At 44.7% G+C, this 12,657-nt stretch overlaps 1 protein-coding gene across 7 annotated transcripts in view; it reads right to left on the bottom strand.

Moving 5' to 3' along the window:
* Positions 1-12,657, bottom strand: part of LOC105286444 (probable nuclear hormone receptor HR3) — a 76,773-nt gene that overhangs the window by 56,927 nt on the left and 7,189 nt on the right. The window contains exon 1 of one of the 7 annotated variants that reach the window (XM_026968536.1): positions 3,171-3,229. The exons of 5 other annotated variants lie outside the window; for them this stretch is intronic. The gene's annotated coding sequence lies outside the window, so the exon portion shown is untranslated. One more of the 7 variants, XM_026968535.1, reaches the window with a different exon arrangement.

Below are 12,657 nucleotides of genomic sequence, written 5' to 3'. Positions count from 1 at the left end.
ATCCGTGTAATGTGGAACTAACAAGCTTATTTATGTTATTTTCGCACATTTGAATTGAGTAATAATGCAAAACAAACAATTTGAGTAGAATGTAGAAATAATATTCGCAGGTTTGCAATTTTTATAAAGAAATTTTGTTTTGATTCCAAATAAATTCAGTATTAATTTAAAACACAAGTCGCTTCATGATATGGTCTGATTAATGTCAAAAATTTACAAATTGTGAGTAAAAATGACATTAAAAACTTTTACTTATTAAGATTTTCTCAATTACATTTATAAAGAACTCAAGTTTTTGCTACCGAAGATATTTGCTACTAAGGTTTTAAAACACTTCGTGTACAACGTAATTTCATGTTTTCTATCGTCGTCTTCGTCCCACCGTGTCACGTGGTATTTCCGTTCGCCACGCGAGGACACCGTCGTAGATAACAGCAGGAATGGTCTATCTTCTAATATACATTCTATAATTATACCATGTAAATTATTTTGTAAAATATATATATATATCGATAAAAATTCAAATTACTAAATAAATTGTCCTTCCGATGCTTAGATTCATCAAAAATGCATCAAAACATTTATTTTCATGTTCTAGTAAAATCAATAACGAAAGGTGATGGAAGTAAAAAGATCAATTAGAGTCAAGACGCAGTTGTTAATACGCAAATGTTTATGTTATTAATGATTGTTTCAATAATGATCGTAAGAATGTTAAATTATTTATGTCACTAATGATCTTCCTTCATTAAGATTGTATATCACAAAGAAATGTTCCATTTCTCCTCGCACTCGAATACCTGATATAAATAACGAAACAGCAGGAAAAAATAGAAAAAAATGAACATCTTCATGTAAAATTGAAATGGAAGAAAAACAAGAGATGTGCTTTACAAGCTTTTCTTTCAAAAATGTCAAAAATATTGAAGAATCAAATTTCCAGACGACAGACATCCAATACCTTACTCCTTGAAAACCATCTCTCGGAAAACTTTATCCTCGATTTAACAAAAAATATAAGTCACTTATACGGACACGTAACGTCTAAAACTTTGCGAGAAATTGCCGCTGACAGGAAAACGTTCGTGAATTTCCCAAGTAAAGGGGCCAAGATGCATTATGAAATTGCCGAACACCCTATGCATATTTCTGGTATTGATTTCTATGCGAGCTGCGACAAACCGTTATCATACCAAAGGGTTCTTGGTCCTCCTTTCACGTATTCACTCGGTGCTGATGAAAGAACAAATCTGCGATCATTGCCTCGCGAGTGCGAGAGATATCGACGGAATGAGAACCCGCGCTTTTCCGCTCGCCTGCGTGCAGCACGCGCGCGCGCGCACTTACAAACACACACGTGCACACGTTCGCGAGTCTGTATCGCCGTGCGTGCAGTGTAAGTATTACTTAATAATATCCATAACCGGGAGGTAAATGCTGGAGTGGGCGAGAGGACGGGAGGGAGAGAGAAAGAGAGAGACAGAGAAAGAGAGCGAGTGGGAAAGAGCAATAGAAGACAGAAGAGATTGTTCAGAGACGGAGAGAAAGATGGCAAGTTATCGTGAAATCGTAGACTTAAGGAAATAAACGCTGAAGATCAATGATGCGAAAATAAAAAAATGAAAAGAAATATTCATATCATTTGAGAATTATTAATCGGATCTTTATATATCGTGTTGCTAGAAAAAGATACTATGGAACAAATAATACACTGCATGTGTGTTATTGCGGAAAATCCCGATTTCTACTGCGATGGATAGTTCAGCTCTATACTGTCTTACTAGACCGCTACTATCTACTGCGCATTCGGTGGTAAACGTGACTATTCTATCGTTCAGCGCTAAATGTCGCATAATTCGTTTAAAATTCTCGATTTATATGAACAAAACGTCGGACACTTATATTTAACGGTAATCGTGCAACAGAAATATCAGCTCCGCGTTACATATTCATAAAGTCGCGAATAGAAAAATAGCTCGCTTGATTGAATGGATGATCAACATAAGAAAGATACAACGTAGAGAGCTTTAATCGCGTCAGAGTAAATCATGAAAATCACTGATTCAACCTCGTCTCAAGACCCTTTAAAGTGATCCTAAAGAATGACTTTTTAATGACGCAAGATTGTTCACGTGGGGACGCGGAAGCCCTATCTGACGGTATGGAATTTTTCATTGACGAGGAAGTTAAGCACACTCGCACCACCCCCTCAAGATCGACCTCCACATCGCTGTCTGGCACCGTTACGACGCGTTGCTCCTCCCAAGAGAGACCATCCCTCCGTTCGGAGGGGCGGCTAAACCCGCACGAAACGAGCCGAGGGACACGCTTTATTCCGCAACCCACCACTGCGTCGCGCCCCGCGTCAAGCTGAACAATTCCGTAATGTCGCAGCAACCCTCGAGGACCGTCGCGTCACGTTATCACAAGAGGGTGAGAGCGACCCCGTAGAAACCGCCACGGCACTTGCTCGCCCCGTAGTCGCACTCGTTCCTCCCCCTCCTCCACGTCGGTGGACGCGCTCGCATCACTCACTTTCACTGACGCGTCGTGCGGCCCGTGCGGGCCGGCCGCTCCGGTCCCACCGCGCACAAGGGGTGACACCCCCGGCGCCGGCACGAAAAAACGTCGATACTCCTCTCTCTTTCCGTCTCGTCGCGGCACCGTCGACAACGACGACAACGGCCACGACGCTGATGTCGCCCGTCTCCGGCAGCACTTCGTCGACGCTCCGTGAGTCCGTACGCGGACGCCTGCGGCGCGGGGCGTCGACTGGCACTCTCGCGCGGACAGTCACGAGCGGCCCGTCCGCGTCCCGACTATCCGCGCGCGAGGGCCGCACGCGGACCGAGCGACCGCGAGGACGGGCCCTGGCACGCCGCGTGCCATCGGTCCCTTCGCGGAAGCGTGCTAGCCGCGGCGATCCTCGGCGATCCTCGGGATCCTTGTCGTGGGATCGACGTCGCGACGCGGTGTAGTGCGGTGCGTCTCGCGTACGCCGGTCACTTAGCGGTGTCGGGGAGCGCGTGGGTTACTCTCCGTGGGGTCACTCCGAAACGAACGCGGTATCGTTCGCACGCGAGGGCAAGGGGCGGGGCGGGGAGGAGAGGATCGGGAGATACCGCGAGGCACTTGAGGGAAATTGCGACCCGCGTCGGCTGCGAACGAACCTTTTAACGGGCACCGCGGCTATCGCACGACCGTGGCTCTGGGTTGACTGGTGCGCGTCGCGCAAGACCGGAGAGAGCCAGCCCCACCGTTCGCCCTCTCGCTCCCTCTCCCTCTTCCCTTCTCTGTCAATGCTTCTCTGTCTGGCTTTCCCGTTTGCGTGCCGGTTGAAGAGAAAGAGAGAAAGAGAGAGAGCGAGAGAGGGAGACGAAGAAAGCGTGAGCGCTATGGCGAGGAGGGCTCGACGCGCAGGGTACCAAGTGGGAAGTAGGCTAGGGGGAGGGTGGCAGGGACGCAGAGGGATGTGCGGGAGGAGAAAAGGAGAGAAGGCGCGTCGCGAGTAAGGAAACTCGGGTGACGGGAGGGAGGTTTCGGGCGGAAGGGTGAGAAAGGAGGCGCGGAAGGTGGTGGGCCTTTAGATAAGTCGGGACGCAAGAGATGCAAGAGAGAAAGGGTGGCAGGGTTTGCTGTAAACAGGATCACGTTGGGGTAGGTCGAGCCGCGGCCTGCGCTCCCTTCGATACTTTCCGGAGTCTTCCACACGGACGCGGACCGACGCTCCGATCGCAAGGTGTTAGCCCCTCGATGTTAACGATCCTGATTACAAAGGGTGGTTTCTCTCTGCGACAGGACGCTGCCAACAAAAACGCGAGCTTTTGAAGTGGTTTCAGCTTGAAGAGCTCTGATGGATGCTGCGTGTGCTACATTACACCGTTGCGACGTGCCGGCTCATGAAAATGGGTTATTAAGGGGGAGAGATGCAGGTTCTCCGATACACATAGATGCCACTTCATAAATTGCGGTGCACTATTTTCGATCGCTCAATGGGAATATTGGATATACTTAACTTCTGAAAAATTCCGCAGGATATTTGTATTTTGCAGATTTCACCTTGCTACTTTGAAACTCGATAGGAATCATGCTGCAGGGAATTATAATTCCATTCGAATTTTGGGAAATCAATTGCGACGAAATATTAATCACACGGTGCTCTTGGGAAGATTCAAAACAATTGTACAATCTTCAGGGAACTCTTCAGGTACATCGGTGCAGCATCGTTTGAGGCGTACTTTCTCACTCGACGTCCCGATTATGTCAGCTCGCGCGTTAATAAATATAATGAAGAACGATTTCATAACGATCCCTTCGTAAGTGTAACACATATACGTGACAAAAGAATGGAAGGGGAAATAGGGACGGAGGGGGTTAAAAGCGTTTACTTTCTGTCTACGAGCAGCGAGGCCGGTTACAGGATGGCGCACGCATTCGCCACGCCACGATCGATCCCAGAAGCGATCGATCGGTAGGGATGCCGTCGTTGTCGTCGCCACGACGAGGCAACGTTACTTGCTCAACGAAAAGGCATCGTCGTCGTCCGAATGCTACCGTTAGGGCTAATCGCAAATCCCGATCCCGTAGTTCGGGCGTCCGCGTGGTGAGAATTAACATGCGATTAGCGAGAACTGAATCCTGATTATCGAGAACTGAATGAGAATTTTAAGAAGGCATCGGTGATTAATGCGAGAAAATGTCGGCGACAAGACACTTAAGTTTGTCCATATCCTCGTTTTAATTGGGTCACTGAGATTATTGTCCGTCTTCTACTGTATATAAAAAGAAACTTGCAAAATTCTCTTAAAACAATTTTTTCAAAGTAATATCAAATAACAATGCAAAGTGTTCGTTGAATACTAAATATTCTAACACCTGAAAATTAATATTAATGTAATAATTTTGCAACTTTTCAGCTAGTCGAAGAAAGTTGAAAGTGAATTGGTTACACCGAAATGAATTAAATTGTCAATAAGTTCGAGCTAATAATGATTAAAAAGATTTCCAACGAGACTTCGGCGGGAAGGTGGGATATTTCTACACACAACGCACTTATCTCTATAATGAATCATACGTTGAGATATATAGAGAACAGAAATGTAACAGTCACGAAGTTTTCCGAGACGTAAACTGATAACACGGATTGTAATGGCCCAAAGAAATCTAACGATCGTTGTGGCCGTAAATAAATTGTAACCGCTGTTCCAGAACTTCTTCTTTGATCTCACCGGTCTTCTTACATAAATTTCTTCATTCTACCATCCTTTCTCTCTCAGTAAGCGTTCTATTTCTCGCTCGTCCTCTCTTTTCGAACGATCGCTGCGAGCAGTTATTCTATAGGTCGCATGCTCGTTGCGCGGTTCCCATATTTCTCTCAGCGTTTCCGCGATTAGCACAATTTCACGAAATACCTTGATAATTCGAAATCCCGCATTTGCATCATCATAGCGGCGTTTTCCGGCGTAACCGTTGCTCGTCGCAGATCGAAATACGTAGGAACCTTCTGATGACCGTACAAAAGCGTCCGACACTCGATATCGCACCGTTAGGTCGTTCACTCCCTCCCACTCAAGCTCATTGTCGTTTCGCGCATTATTCCAGACGACGGATTCCCCAGCAGGTACGTGGGAAGACGCGGCGCGATCGAATCGATCGGCCCGAACACGGGAAGAAGGTTTCCATTATCCGATCATGAAAAAAAGTGAACCAAAACCTCCCTTTAAAATCTAATATATAAAACTCGGCCGGTGGTGTGTCTGCGCGAGTCTGCGGAGGCGCCATCGATCGCTCGAGTTCGAATCGGATACGAATCGGGTTTCCAAGTGGTCGCTATTATTTATGTAAAATTGCAAATGCACGAATCGTGCGAACGATGGTTTGCTGTCAAACGGATGAAATCCACTGAAACTCAGAATACAGATGTTACCAGGTAAACGACGACTTTTAAATAATTTTGCGTCTTGTCGCGCGTAACAATTAATCCTCCATTATCTATTGTTAAAAAAATGCTGTGCACATTTTTGAAGAAATTCAGATTAATGTTTAGTTAATGCAATTAAGTTTGACGTGCGTAAACGTTTTTGTGAAATATCGGAGAGATTGTACGCTCATTTTCAACCGAATGCTTCTCGCGTACTCGTTACTGCGTACTGCGCTCATAAAAAAAAGAAACACAGTTAAAATGTGCCTTTCCGACTCATTAGCACAAAATATACCGTCGTTCACTATTATGCTCACACTCCGCTCGTTATAGCGTTTATGCTATTTTAATTTCGCCATTACGCGTCAATTTTCGCAACGAAATAATAAATGAAAAATGCGTGTCGCTACAAATGCGGCCTGAAGATATAAAAAAATGTGACAAGTGGGCGCGAATAATACAATATCGCAATAACGTATTATTACGCAGACGGCGATACCGTTCGTCGTGAATTTTCATCAGTCCAACTATACAGACGTGGAATTGTGTGCGGGTTCGGTAGAAGACTGTGACGCAATCGTCCACCGGTTATCTCTGTCTGTGATAGAAACGAATTACAGTTATTTACGCGCACATCTACTGTCAATGACCCATGCGGCTTGAAGCCGGACGCAAAAGAGCGTCGGTTCGAACGGTCGAGGACATTGCGGTTTCGAGGTGGCTTTGGCGGAATTGGGAATTTCATCAGTTTCACGGATCACGAAAATCCCGTTATTATATCGTCATTCCCTCTAGCCACTTTGCACGTGTACTACATCTTCTGGAAGTAGCGATTCAAATGACAAAGCGTCCCGGTAATCATTATTGCTATACGATCATTACAGCAGAATTATTTATGTAACAATTAACGGCATTATTGTAATGTAACGTCATTCGTAATTAGTATCCAGTTTAATTAACTGGCAATTCTCGTGGAATTTGTAATCGAGGGATTAAACAAATGAGATAAGGGCGTGTCTCAAATTATCGACATTCTTCAAAGTTTCCGTGCAAAGTTTCAGTCTTGTCGAGAACGATCGCGTGCACCAGCAGGCAGATGTAACGCGTACGACACGTAAAAAGATAATTATTTATTTACAGAGACAAGTCAATTTTCGTAAGAATGTGTCATACCTCCTTCAACCACTTGCCCCTTTAATTGACGCAGTTAAGGCGGCGATACGGCAAGGCGCATTATTAAATTCCTAGAAAGGCATAATCGTCCGTCGCCGGCGAGTATTTTTTCACCTAAAAATCTGAACAATAGTCCACGTCCATTCGAGTCGTCTATACATTCGTGACGGCACGTAGAGTCCCGTCGCTTTAAATAAAACCGGAATCGGCTATCGGTTCGAAACCAGAAAGTTTACTCGGCCGATGCATAATCGTATCAATAGCGACGTACATTCTCCTCTCCGAGCAGCCTAGATATCACGATGGGGTTTACGTCCCGCGCTCGGGGTAGCAACCCCCGGCATCGCTGCGGTACCGGTGTAAACATAATAACGCGACCGATGCGCAACGTGACACGAGGGTAGCTGCTGCAGATCTCGCATTCTCTTCTCATCGCGATCGGGCGGCGGGGCGGCGGAGGAAGGCGGGGGTGGCCGAGGGCTTTTTTCGTTTCGCTTTTTTTCCCTGTGCGAGAGGGAAGAAAGGCGATGCGACGAGGCGAGTCGGGGGCAGCGCGATCGATAGGCATGTACGCGTTATACATATAGGCGCGATCGATGCCGGGCCTAGGCTCTGCAAGAGCGAAGGATGTGTATAGGTATGTAGGTAGGTAAGTAGGTAGTAGGCAGATAGGTAGGCACAGTAGGTTGGTAGACCACGCTGAAGAGCTGTGCGCAGGGATGTACCGATCGCCGCGACACCCGCCCCTCTGTGAAGTGACGTGGTGCCGTCGCGTCTGAAGTTTTGCGGCGCAATTTTTCATTCCACTCGCTGGAAACCACCATCGGCATCGCCACCGCTAACCGTCGAAAACCAGCCATGGAATCGCCGCTTCTCGCGGTGGCGCAATCGCCCCGTGAAAGTGCCGCGAATTCGCGACACGATGCCGCCGGAATAGAGCCGAAGGAAACTTTCCACGTTGGGACTGCGTCGTATCTCTCTTTCTATCTCTTTTTGTCTCTCTTTTTCTCTCTTTCTCTCGATAGTGTTTATGGATTCTGTCGTTGCTCGAGTCGGTAAATTATGCCGCCACGTTTGATTCCGAGACGAGTTGTTGAAGATTTATTACGGAAGAATTGCAAAATGCGTCGACAAATATTTAAATAATATTTAAAACGCGAAAGCTAGTCCTCGAAAGAAGCATGCAGCAATTTGTACGCGACAAAATTAAGAATTTTCCACAAACATGGAAAAAGAGTAATCTCAGGAGAATAGTTCATTTTGCAATTTGGCCTTATTTGCTGGAAAGTGAAGAGTCACGACGGGTCTTCATCAAATTTTCATCTAGTAAACAAGCCTGCTCGAAATTCAGCAAAGTAAAATTCCCATTTCCCCCCTCGCATGCTCTCTCCTTCCCCGGAACTACTAAGCTTCAATTTTAGCCAAGCGTCTCCGGCTATTAAACCTATAAAGTCACCGGCAGCAAGTCACGTAACTTAAGGTTCAATCGCAGGAAACGCGCGAGCGCTCCCCCCCGTTTCGCGCGCCTTTACGAGGCATTTTCCGCATCTACTCGCGAATTATTGGAGCGCAGCAACCATGCTCGTTGAAAAAGCCGTCACATCGAGCTCGCGCGATATCCCAAGGTCGAAAACCACCGTGCCGTTTTCTTCGGTGACCGATTCAAGCCTGCCGATGCTCGTAACTGGCGAACGTGCGATGGCCGAAATCGGCGCGCGCGATTACAGTCGGGCGGTCTGCTTTCTCATTCGGGTTCATTGCGCTCTTTCGGCAGGGACCCGCAGCGTTGTAACCGTGCGCAAGTTGTAAAGTGAAATTTCCAGGCGGACTCGGTCGTAAATTACGTTACGACAACGACGCGTTTGACAAGCGGTCTCCCTCCGAATATACCGTTGCACGCAACGACAAACGGAGAGGCCTGCCCGCCTCTCTCGGCGCAAAGTGAATTCCGAACATCCATCCTCCGTCTTTCTTTTTTTCATGCGCTTCTTGCATTTGTCGTGCCGGTGAAATCGACGGTCGGTAATTTACGGTAGTTTACGGTTTACCGTAGATTTTCTATTTTTTCCGCTTCTTAAATTCAAGGACTGGCGAGGAATTTAGCCTCTTCGTTGAGTAACTTTTATGGTCGATGAAATTTGTGCAGGAGTGTGGCAGTGTACCTGCTTCTTTCACTAACATCCGCAGATGAATTCCATATTTGTCTTCGCAACAATTTGATTCTGAGATCGGATATAGGAATCAGATTGAATTTTTACAAAGGACAAAAGCAGCACCGTCTGCACTCTAATTCCCGGTTTTCCACTTCGACATTATCTTAGTTCGTATCAGGATAAGCTCCAGTGCAATGCTTTCAGGCTTCACCGCCAGTTTCGCGAGCCGATCCGTTTGCGACGAAAATGAGAAGGAGAAGGTGGCCAAGAGAAAGACGAAGAAAAAGGGGTATATATTTAGGCAAGCTGGACCGGTGCCAAGCTCATCAACGAAAATGAAATCTGGGTCTTTCTCCCTCCGTCTCTCTCTCTCTCTCTTCTTTTCTCTCGCTTCGAGTTGCTCTAAAACGTCGGCGATGAATTCGCGATACACACGTACGAAATTTTATCTCGTCGACATCCCTGTGCGATTGAGATGTGTCAGAAAAAGATTCAAGTAGATCTAAGAACCCAAGAAAGAACTTTCGCAAACCAACAATAGCGAAATCGCGACAAATTAATCCGCGAGATTCGCGAATCATCGGACGCAGAAAAATCTATGACAAGAAAAATAGAAATTAAAAATAGAAATAATTAATATAATTTATTATTTATCGCAGACGTTATTTGTTTAAAGATTACAAAATTTAATTTGAATACACCAAGACACAGAGGTGCAATGAAACATCCACGCACATTGCGGGACCTATTGCGGAAGCATTCTCCGATGCTATGTATCGTATCGTATCAATGGTATCGTAAAGCAAGGTTTATCCGTAATCCCTAAATGCCATGTAGAATTCATAAATCTAAAGAAAACCCTATCCTATTACGGTAGATTATCCGAGTGATCAAGTTTTACAAGAAGAAACAGGATTTTAGAAACGATAGATGTACAGATAGATTTATGACGGCGCGCTCTCGGCAGTTCCATTTATCTTGCACGAAATGGCCCCGGTAATCATGGTTCCGATAAACGGTGCTTCGTAGCGCAAGCAACAATAAATATTCCGCTACGGATTGCGCGGCACTTCAATCACCCTTCATTACGCTGTCGATGCACACCCGGGGCCTAGCTGATGGCTGTCGCAGTAGCGCGAACCCGGAGATGTCGAAGAAGGCGCGAGAGCGCGCGAAAGAAAAGAAACGTGTGTCAAGCTAGTCCCGCTTTCCCCGCCTGCGGCACCAAAATCGTTTCCGGACCCGGGTCGGGGTCCGGGTTCGACCGTAACCCGCTCCGGGGTCCATTTTCGTCAGTCCGATCCCTCACACACTCTCTCGTGGGTTGCGCAACTCATACGCAAAAAAAAGAGAAATAAAAAGATGGGTGCGCACGATGATCGAAGATTCGCGAAGTACGCCATGAGAATCTTAATGGCTTTCTGTTTGCGTCTGTAATCAACTCTTTGCTTGTAAAGCGTTTGCTCACCAGTATCGTCATCTGCGTTAATCATATTGGCTTGGTAATTTTACTTATAGAGATATTTGAAAAAGTAAAGAATGCCTAATAATATAACGAGTAATAAAATTCAATAATCAATTAAAATGTGCGGGGTATTTTATTTTGCAGATAAACAAATGTTAAACGTTTATCATGTTTCTGGAATCACGGTGCAGCGAAAAAATTATCGCACGCGTGGCACACATGGAAAGTGGTGGATTGATCCAGTCAATGTCGAGTCGATACATCGATACTTCGAGACCGCGTGCGATCCGCACAGCCGATTACAGGAGGCACATTTTACCGCGCGCGATCCGCGTGTCTCGATCGTTTTCACAACGATCCCATCTAGCATAAATCTATCTACAATTATTGCGCAAACCCTCGATACCTCACCGACATGACTGCACTTTATCGTACCCCGATCTATTTTCAAACGCCGCCGGCTAAGCCGGCGGGTGTGCTCCGCCACTATATGCGTCACGTGGTGTGTGTGTGTAAATATATATGTGCACATTATACCTTGGATATGTACTTTTCGTACCTAACATTGCTTAACCCCTCTCGAGCCGCATAATAATGCGTACTCCTATTTTATGAGTTTTAATTAACTGTGTGTGTGTGTGTGTGTGTATGTGTGTGTATGTGTGTGTGTGTGTGTGTGTGTGTGTAACGCTTATCTCATTTATCGATAATCCGAGTTTTCAATAAATAGGAAACTTCTCACGTCACATGCTCTAGATTTGCTTATCATCAATAAATTACTTAATTCGCACATCATCACTGTATTCGCGGCTCGTTAACGTATCTGATATTTACTCTATAATCCGCTACATATAATACATCCTTAGATCAGTATACTTAATTTCTGATTCAATCTGTCTGAAATTGTTCCGAAGTTAAATAATGATCCTTTCAATAGCTTCTGGGAGTGTCTGATGTCTTTCATCACTCTTGTTAATATAGAAACGTACTCACCGCAAAGTAACTGTCTGGTACGTGACTCGCATGTAGAATGAAAGTAATGATCTTACCTGAAATAGAAAAACAATTATTAATATAGAGTCAAAAGCATTTGTTTCATTAACAATTAATTTCCTGCACGCAAAAATTATTGAAAATTATTATTAGGTTTAATTTAGGTGGAAAAAGAGATGATTAGTGATATGATGCGTATGAATAAAATATAAGATGCATTAACATGTTTAATATCTTTGTTTTATATAATCAACATTTCCCTTAAATTATTGTACTACATTAAAATATCGATATTATATTTTTAATATTTTATTTTGTTATTTTATTTAATATCTTTTGTAGCTCGTATCTTCTAGCGACAAATACCGCGAAATTTCTACATAAATGACGCGGCAGCTCTTAGCTTCCTCCCACATTGCTTCTGAGTTAGGTAAGATCCTTGATTTTGTAAGGTCATCGAACTTAAAACAGCCTTAAGGTAAACCGTAAGTAACATCGACTGTACGTGCGAGAGCAAGTTGTCAGTCATGTATTGTAGATTATATCGAGATATTGATTAAAGAATACATTCTAATTGATTTCTCTCGAAGATCTACGTGACGTATCATAGATGGGAATTGTAATGTTCCATGTGAGCGTGTGTATAAAGGGTATGTACATAATGGATAAAGATTTCACAAGATTCGAATTATATTAAATATTATATTATCAAATATTATCAAATATTACTTAAACAAATAACCGTGCAAAAATAAGATAATAAAAAATGCATAAAATTGTAAAACACAAGTATGCAAGAGCATCCGCCATTTTTATTCCGACATTTACTTTAACTGAAATTTAATAAAAGGTAAAAGTATTTTCGAAAATCACCACGCGATTTTCTGCGGCGACGCTGCGGGAATCAATCGGTCATCGTCTCATCTCTCTCTCTCTCTCGCGCGCGCGCGAGG

This window comes from Ooceraea biroi, chromosome 3 (assembly GCF_003672135.1).
Source record: "Ooceraea biroi isolate clonal line C1 chromosome 3, Obir_v5.4, whole genome shotgun sequence".
NCBI lineage: Eukaryota > Metazoa > Arthropoda > Insecta > Hymenoptera > Formicidae > Ooceraea > Ooceraea biroi.
The sequence above is the reverse complement of the archived record's forward strand: the minus strand, read 5'-3'. Positions and strand labels throughout refer to the sequence as shown.